Consider the following 10,091-nt stretch of genomic DNA (forward strand, 5'->3'; position numbering starts at 1 on the left):
GGGGATAAAAAAAAAAAAAAAAAAAAAAAAAGTACAGAGAGAGTACAGATGGAAAAAGGGGGAGTTAGGAAGAAAGGGAGGCATATCTGGGATTGAAGACTGGCAGCATAAAAAACCTCCGGGGAAATGATATGTGGAAGAACTGTCTGTCTGGATAAAGAGAATGTCTCAAAAATAGCTGTAGCAGTCCTGGAGGCTGGTGGGAGACATGCAAAAACCTCAAAGACTTGTAGATTTTTATGACCAAGGAGATCATCTAGGTTGATCAGTTTGACCTCACAGGAGACCAGGCTGGGAAAAAATGAAGGAAAAGGGGAAAGGGAAAGGTGGTGGTGGGAAGCCAGTATAATAGGGCAAGCTGAGATAGGATAAAGCAAAGCAAGAGAGGGAATAAAAACCTGAGATAACAGGACTAGAATTAATTGGAAAGATGGACAATAATATCTGAAAATGAGTTTATAGATAACTATAAAGATTGCAAGTTCAGAGGTCTGTGAAGTATGTGTAAATATACATTCAGTTACTCCTGATCATTCATATGGGTATCAATATCGTGTCCCTAAAATTGTGTACAAGCACTCCAATAAAAAAATACCTATTACTGCAGGAAGGAGGACTCAAGTGACAGCATATTCTAGAATTGAGATCTGCCTTACTTTTGCTCCATTTGTCAGTAGATACTATAATGCAACATTCACTGTCTTCTCTAGTACAGATGAGCTCTTAGAAGCAATGAGATTTGTTTTCAGGAGCCTTCCTTGATTCATTGGTGCTGCACGTGGTTTGGGAGGAATGACTAGCAGAAAGGGGAAAAAAAAGACGGTTAACTATGTGCGCAAAAAGTACTGTCCTTTGTGTAAAGTCTGTATCCCTTCTTGAAGAACTGGATGTCACCTGTGCCTGTGTCACAAGTAGGATTTGCCTTCCGTGGCATCAGATGTCTGTATCTGTAGGCATTCACATCTAAGCCAACCTGAACTCCTTTTATATTCACTGGAGAAAAATGGGCCCTTTAAAAGGCAATTCTTCTGACCTATTTTAGATATCCACCTTAAGATGAAGCAAGTTGTGCCCTACAAGTGCCTGATTCTCTCCACTGACTAGGAAGGGAGAGGAGATGAATCCTACTCAGTACTGCAACATGATGGCAGGCAATTCACTCAAATCACTCTTTTCACAGGTGACTGCATACCGTATGTCTGATTTCCAGAATGTAAAGACAGCTTTAATTCAGCGTCCCATAACTGACTGCTGGAGTCTGCCACTTACTAACATACTTTTAATGTGATTTTTTAAATGTGAAGCATTTAGTGGAACCTTGTACTTCCACCCATTTTATTAACTATCAGCCACTTAGTTTTAACCTATTAACATCATTGCCACTTTACATTTTGAGAAACAGAGTTAAATGTGGTTTTGGAAACAGAACAACATATGAAAATATATGTGGTTTGCATACTGATGCACATTAACAGAGGTAGGGCTAGAACTGAATATTCCTGTTGTCATTCTTAGCATATATATTAATTACTGTAATTTTAGTAGTTATGATTTATTGCAGTTCTGTCAACTCTTCAAGACTCCACACTACAGGCATCTCTACAGTTGAGTAAGTATGTCTTTTAAATGAAGATGTCACCAGTGTGAGGCATGTAAGGCTGGATGTATATGCAAAATTTGGCAACCAAAAAGGAAAAATTAAACCAAACAGCATGAAATTAGATCCCATGATGAATAATATAGTTGGTGACTAGTGCAGAACATAGCTGAGTGGTTATATAGCATTTCCCAGACCAGCATACAGGAACCATTAGAAAACAAGAGCTACAGCTTCATCCCTCCCGCCTCCCATGCAAAGGAAGACAGCAAACATCACCACTGCTCCCTGGTGACCTGACCAGGATGTTTGTTTCTCTGGGTAATGAAAAGCTCAGTCAGATATACAACATTAGTAAGCATTAGACAACTCTCCATTAAATTTAGAATATTTTTTTATCTGAAAGGAAACCGAGTAGTTAATTGGCTCACAATTAAATAGAAATGCCATTAAAAAAACCCTGAAACAGCTTGCCAGGCCCAGTTTCTGCTTGCCTTTTATAGTATCCTGGTAACCTAACTGTCATATCAAGACATTAATTGAGAATATTCTGAACACTATAAAATTGTCTTTATGGATCAAGTTATCCTGAGGGACAAAGTGCATATGGCAGATATATGCAGTTAAGTAAGAGCAGAAAGGTAATATCACTATTTTATCAAGCCACTTGAAAGGCCTGAGGGAGCAACACAGATTTGTAAGTGTAGGATCAGAGGAAATAATTATGAGTGTTTATTTTGACATTCGGCCAGTATGGTTTATAACTGTCCCTTGATGGAACATGAGCCTCAGCTGGAACACACCAAATTCATGAGAACCCCTTAGTAAGTTACCTGATGTCAAAGTATTACTGCAATAAAATGGGTGCCTTATTTCACACTTAGACATCACTTTCCTGGACCGTGAAGTTAAGAAAACTTCTGTGCCACTTCTCCTTTTAATTACGGGCATGCACCAGAAATAGAAAGCTGAACAGTTATACCAAAACTAGTCAATGTTAGCTCCTGAATTTTTTCATGAGGGGAAAAACCTCATGAAACAAACCACAGAGTACCAACAGCTGTAAAGTTCAGTCACTGTCTTTTAAAAAAGCAAATTCAGTTTCAAGGTAACTTTTTAAAAAAAAATAAAAAAGAAGAAAGGGAGGGGAGGCTTGTTTGTTATGGTATCATAAGTATGGAGAAAAGAAGGATTGCTCAAGATAATCTACAAAAGTCTAGGCTAAAATACAACTGCAGCCCATTATAGCTGGGTGATTTGGAACTGAGATTTGTTCAGTGGAGTTTGACAATTTACTCCAGTTCAGAATAATTTCCTAACTGTAAATTTTCTTTGTGTATATTCCATTTGCATTTGTTGGCACATGTGAATAAAGCAAAGGAACAGATGTTGAAAACCTCCTCAGGAGAGTTTTTCCTTTCCCACTATGTTTGAGCCAGCAAAACGGGTTCTGACTAGAGGGACTACAAGAGCTCCCCAAAGAGTTCTCACAAGCATTTCTTGCTTACAGCATCACCTGCGACCTGGAGCTGTACCACTGCGAGGAGACCTTCCCCACTGGAGTCATGCACGCCACACTGCTCACCTCCGTACAGGAACATGGATACACATTTCAATATTTCCTTTGCAATGGATTCCACTTTTTTCTTGTATGAAATGAATCTGTGTACCCTTCTAGAATTTCTCTCCCCCCCACACACATTCACTTATTTTCCCCCATCAATCTCTCCTCTCTAGACTCCCAGAGGATATTTCCTTTCCTTGTCACAGTTGCAGAGCAGTTCACCCATCTTCACAATAGTTATACCATCTCACTCAATTTCTGTATCATATCCATCATTTTTCTCACTAAGGACAGATTATTTTGAGAATGTGTGAATCCTTAAACTAATTTGGAAGTGAGGTCAATACTGAGAAAAGCAATATAATCTCTTTCCCAGCAATGGGAATGCTGCTGGGTTCCCAGCCTCTGCCACTCCACAGAGCAAGATATCAGCATGAGTAATAGCACCCAAGTGTCCTATATAATATCAGAGGTCATAATCTTCATACCCTGAGGCTTACATTCAAATTTAATTTTTTTTTTTTCCCCCAAAGGATACCGGTACAGTAGAGTAACAGATTTCTCTCTGTGCAAAGACTAGCCTGCCTTCAGCTTGGCTTCCAGGGCCAAAGCTTTGCTTCAGATCAAGATCATGTAATTCATAAAAACTACAGCTGGCAAAAGCACAAATATCTTTTTACAGTCACAAACATTGTAAGGACTGTGGAATGCTTTAAGTGTTTAACTGAAAATATTGTTTAAAAAAATAATTTGAAACAGTAACTCTTGAAAATGTTCTGTTGCATATGTTTATCCAACAAAACTACAATAGCAAACTGCTTGCAAGATGTAAAATGTTATTCTATTGAAGAGTGACTCTCATAAATGTGACCCAGTAACACTTGCAGTCTACTGCTTCCTAATCAAATTGATTTCCTTAATAACTTTAAAGATTTGCATCTTACCATTGCTACTGACAGTAAAATTGGACTCTTTTGATTTATTAGTATTTTCCAGAAGCCAAATTAAAATATTAGCAGATCCTGCACCCCAGTATTTTCAAAGCACAATCTTATTGCTTCATTATGAGATTTTTTTCAGCAGTATTATTGTGGTACGTAAGGGGCTGCCTAGCATCAGCACTTTTGTGGTACATCCCATTCTACAGAATGGAAATCTGCCCCAGCAGAATCTGCAAAATCTAAGATTTTCAAATGCATTTGCCATCACAATGTTTGTGCAGCCATCACTGAAGTCTCAATCTGGAAACAATCGTGCAATGTTTGCCCCATGTCTGCTTTCAGGTTAACACAGCTACAGATGGAAGATTTTTTCATCCTGCCTGGTATCAAGACTTATCTTTTAGTTTCCATGGTTTCATTATTGACTCTCAGTAAAGAGAAAACATACAGAGCTCACACGCTCTACAAATACACCTGTTATACTCTTGTGATACGACCTTGTATGCCACATTCCCAGTTAGAATAACCTCACCAAAGACTTCCAGTGGGAAAAACTGATCTAATAAAGCTTGCCTTGTGGTCCAAGAGGTAGCATTTTCCACTGGTTTGCATTTGGTACAGATATTTACTAAAAAACAAAATACAGTGAGTATACTTAGAGATAAGCTGTCAAATTTCAAATATCCTGGGCAGAGTTCTTGTTTCATAATAGTTGTGATTGTATAGAAATTTGCTATATACTTCCCTAAAAGCATGTAGTCTGTTTAGGTACCTGGGTGCTACTTCAGCCTTCTTTTTTTTGGCACCTGTTTATGGAACTCATTTTTAAGGAGCAAATTCAGACCACAGTATCCAGGAAAAGGACACTGCTTTCTGACCTTGATCTATCTGTATACAGTTTACGATGCATTAAACGCTGGCCACTATTCTTCTCGAAATCACACTGTCAAATTTTTCTGCATGCATCTGACTCCATTTTGTATACATACATGGAATCTGACTCCTAATACATCTGTGATCCTACTGAGACAAATGGGTGAGTCTAGAACACAGTGTAATGCTTTAGAAAACTTGAGTCAGACTCCTAATTTCTGAGTGAGTCATTTACACTTATCAAACAAAACTACATAAGGGTCAAAGTCTGCTGAGGATTTTTCAGTTACACGCTGATGAGGATGGTAGAAAAAAAATAATGTATAAACACCCCCTGTTCAAACAGGGAGATTGTTTCTGCACCACCCTGAAATCCTGCTGGTAATAATTTAACTAAAGCAAAATTCGCACTGCTGTCAAAGGAATGACAGAAGTAGATTTGGAAATATTGTTGCTTTCATTTAGTTAGCTCTGTACCAGTGACCAGAAAGCTGTGGACTGATAGGCTAGCAGGCCAAATGAGCAGCCAAAATAATCAGGTGGGTTTGTACAGTTTCATAAAGCACATACTTATGTTTCAAAGGCAGTGTTCTAAGCTGCGAGCTGGCTAAACCTACTGCAGTCACCCTTTTACTGCAGGGTTGAATGGTACCCAGTTTTTTTTGCTAGAGTGGATCATTTGACATCTTCTAAGTGTACCAAAAGCTGTATGTTACAACTCTCATTTAAGACCAGATGAGCAGCGCCATATGGCATAAAAATCAGGCATCTCCTATCATATGACAGGTCCATGTTAGAGCACAAGACCATTTGCTGTATGTTCAAAACCTGGACATCCATCATCTTAAAAACGTATGCCCACTAATGTTACATGTTATCAGTTTATCCAGGTAAGGTAACTATACACTGCATAGAGCAATTATTATCTTATTGAACACGATGCTTTTTCTTGATGGAGAAGTCTGCATTTTTACCACATAATGGGAAGTACCTGTGAGAATCTCCAGAAAGATGAGTGAGAACCAGCTAGCATTAGCAGTTCAAGAACAATTAATTTGGCCAAAATCAGATTCTGTCCACATATAAAGGAAGTTGAGCTAAAAATCAAGAAGCAACTGCCATCACAATTACACAAAATCTAAGAAAACTTCATATAGAAACAATCACTGAACTTCCCAGAGAGACCTAAAAACTGTTATTACAGAAAAAAGTTTAAAAAATATTTAAAAAAAACCCAGCATAGTACAGAAAGTCTATAGAGCTGACAGTTCTGTTCGCTTAATAATTTCCATCGTAAGAATCTCTTTCTAATGCCTTCAGCTTTGCCAAACGTTGTTGATACTGAATGTGTTTGTGCTCTTGGCCTCATCCTGATTTCTTTCTTTAATGACACTAGAAATAGTAAGATACTTCTTTCAATGAAGTTAGAAAGAAAAGTTTAACTTGACAATGTAGATCCATGTGTCCTCATGATACTTCTTATTTCTTTTAGCTTGAATGCTTATAAGAACAAAAACTTCACCATTTAATAGAAAATATATATTTATAGTCTGTCTATCAGGAAAAGTTTGAAAGGATTATTTCATTAATCTACAAGTTTAAAACCAAAAGGCAAGAGCAATGAATCTATGTTGGTCGTTTTTTTAATAGGAAAACTAAAAACTATTTTTGAGATTATTTAATGAGTATGTTGGTAGTACTGCAGCATTAAAATATATTTGTAGCCATTTTTCTGAGAACTCTTGCTACAATCTCTTTATTCTGAATTTTGTCAAGTAGGCTGCTCAGGCAATATGAGTTTGCATTTTGTTGCTCCTATTTAAATTTATTGAAATCTGGCCATTCAGCACTTCCCTAAATACTTTCTAAATATGCTCAGAAAAAGCTTCTTAGTGGCTTGCAATAAATACTTACAGAGCTGCCACGTGTTGAATGTTTCTGCCTGGCATTAGCAGCCCCTTCAGTGCAATTGACAGCAATAGCTGCTGAGGCCATCAAACACAGGACTAGAAGCAAAGCCCTTCTGCTGGTCCCAAACCAGTTAGAGGCAGAAAGAGAAAGCAGCCTAAGTTAAACTGGAGGTAAGGGTAGAAAAGGGTAGAACAATAGTAGGTTCAGGAGCAGAAATAAGAGAGGTAAAGTTGCAAGTTTGGAAACAATAGGAATTTGAACTGAATAACACGAATATAGTTATTCAGTGTTTCTTTAAATCGTCCTCTTTCAGTATTTTGGTGCCAAACCTTGTTTACTGTCTATCTTCCCAAACATGCAGTGATTACAGAATTATTAACTTCCTCCTTAGCTTTTTTAATGCTTCTTATCCGTATGGTATTTAGTGATTCACAATATCATTTGTCTCCCCTCATTAACACCTCTTTGATATCAAGTATATTATTTGTCTTTCAAAGACAATAACAGAAGAGCAGGCGTTTCAGGACACTGTTGGCAGAAATGTCTTTTAACCCAGCATTTCCGAGGCTCGTGGGTGTCAGCGAAGAGAGCAGGCACAAGAAATAGATTCCTTCGAGTGGCTTCAGGAAGCCTCTAGAAAGGAGGCCTCTGGGATCCCTGACGCCTGCTCGCAAGCTGGGGCTGAAGGCAAAGAGAGAGGAACAGGGGAGCTCTGTTGGATGAGAGGCTGGGGGAGTACAGGACCAGATCAGCCACTGCAAAGGATCCACACTGTCCTCTGGAGAAGTTGTGTGAGCATGTGCATGGCCTTAAAACAATGGAAGCAACACAGTAAAAAGCTGTTTTTGTGATTTTCATGCTCCAGTTGAGAGCTGAGTGCATAAGGAATTACTGTTGCATTCCTTGGTGCCTCATATGATTCAAGCAGATGGGCTATATTAGATTTCAGTGTCCTTTCTGTCCCCTCAGTGGGAGAGTTTAGGGTCTACTCGGGGGGAGAGCAAGGCTGCAGGTAGTGACCAAGCAAATATATTCATCAAGGGCTGTGATGAAGAAATTGAGCAAGCAGTCCTGGCAGCGTAACTGCTGCTGGGCTTTTGCTGCAGAGTGGTTCTGCTGGTCTCTGCTGCAGAGATCTGATGCTTGTAAGTGTACAGAGTACACTTCAATTAGAGTAATTCAGGTGAACAAAAATAACAAGAAGGCTTAAATATCCCCTAAAATTAAGTTTCACAAAAGGTAGGGAAGGTCTACTTTCTCTTAGGGCCAACTTTCCCTTGAACTCCTCCAGAAACATCTGACCTCATTGCTACTGAAAGGTAACTGGATCATGCTTTGATACAATATGGCTATTTATGTATTTGTATTTCCCAAAGACTAATGTTCAGAATTGATGTATTCAAAATCTGTAAGAATGCAGCTTCAATATTTTCCTTTAAGTCTTGTAACAACTCAATTAATTTTCTTTTTATTTTTTAGATGTAAATCTATAGCTTGTCTTTGAAGCTATATGCTTGTTTGGCCTACTAACTGCATTTTATGAAGACTATAAAATTTCTGCGATTAAAAAAAGTTATTCTCTCCCTGAACACCAGTGCAGTCTAAAAAGAGAAGAGAGCCAGGTACTTATCCACTTGCCTAATATTAAGAATGCGAGTCATCCCATTGACATGCCTGTTGTTGAATTGAGGCCTCATAGACATAAGAGAGCATCATTCATTTAATGCATTTGTCACTGGAGGAAACTGCAGATCATTTGGACACAAATTTAATCTTTTCTCCAGATCTGTTCAAGAATGGATGATCTTCTACCATCTAGTGAAGATATCTTCAGACACTATGGCTGAGCTACACTCATATATACATATTGTAAACATTGATCTGAAAAATACAACTGAGCAGGCAACATGCATAGATGGCAAGAATGCGTGAGGACCTTCTTGACATTTCACATGTTATCTAAGGAATCATCTAAAGCCAAGGCAGCATCTAGCATTCAAATCCCAACAGGCAATCTTCTGTTGCTTCACTAATCACCGCTAGAAAACAGTTTACCTTTACACAGGTGTGTGAAAATTTTGATTAAGTGCATTCCTACTTACCACCTTATAACAGAAAGCAAAATGCAGGAATCTACTACCTGATAAACAAGAGTATCTTGAACATCCTGGCATGCCTTCCTGGCCTTACCTCCTCGAGGTAGCTCCGTGTGCAGGTACGCCAAGCCCCTAGTTATAGAGTGTGCCAAACGACAAGAGCTCACCCAGTCACTTGTGTGGAGACTCAAATATTTGCACAAAGAACCCTAAAAAAAAGAAAAAAACAAACCAACCCTGGATGAAAATCATAGTCCAGTTGAATAACCCAAAATCTTTAGGAGAGTCAGTTTTATCTATTGCTCCTGAAAGGTGTAATCCTGCAGCTGCTTCTGTGTTTACCCAGATGTTCTAAAACACAAGATTGGACCAAAGTTTCATTAATTTCTAGTGCTACCATTTGGTTTATCTAAAGAAGCAGAACAGAAAATTTATCACAAAATAAGCATAGATTGCCTTTAGGAATAATGATATTAATTATAAAACAAAAGCAAAGCATACACTTGATTTATTCTTCTGAAAAAGTCTTGTTGAAAAACAGGAGAGAGGCAACTGCAGACATAACAGCCTGGGTTACTAAATAGTGGTCTTTAAACCATTAGCACTTACAGAAGAACACTTCATCTCTCAGTGGCATCTATCTCCCTGCTATAATCTATGCATGTGTTGAAACAAAAAAACCTCCAAACGCAATTCAGAATACGATCGAGTCCACACACACTGAAGAAACAGGAAAAAAAGAATGTCATGTCCCCCTTTTCTTTCAAGAGAAGTTAAATGTGAAAAATGGGGGATTTTATAGTAATTTGTGGTGGAATCTCCAAGAAAGCCAGAAGGAAGGGTGTCAGTTATGATACTGAGATATTCTAGAAGCTGAGACTGCTATCTGAAACAAGAGCCAGATCCTGCAAACTAGGACACCTTTGAGCAGTTTTTATGCACATAGTCCCCAGTGACAATATAGGCAGTTTAAACAAACAAACCCCACGCATGAAGAACAAGTTGTCCTGTTGTCTTGGCATACAGATTACAATGTGTTTATGACTACAAACTACCCTGGTTTTGCCTATTTAAATCTGTAATCTTGAAGATGCACCAATGTGTAACAT

The 10,091-nt window shown here is 38.4% G+C and overlaps 1 protein-coding gene across 4 annotated transcripts in view; it reads right to left on the reverse strand.

The window, feature by feature from the left end:
* SCN2A (sodium voltage-gated channel alpha subunit 2) overlaps positions 1–10,091 on the reverse strand; it is a 77,153-nt gene that overhangs the window by 65,994 nt on the left and 1,068 nt on the right. The window lies entirely within an intron of this gene.

The sequence above is a fragment of the Athene cunicularia genome, assembly GCF_003259725.1.
Source record: "Athene cunicularia isolate RWA chromosome 7 unlocalized genomic scaffold, athCun1 chr7_part1, whole genome shotgun sequence".
NCBI classification, from domain to species: domain Eukaryota; kingdom Metazoa; phylum Chordata; class Aves; order Strigiformes; family Strigidae; genus Athene; species Athene cunicularia.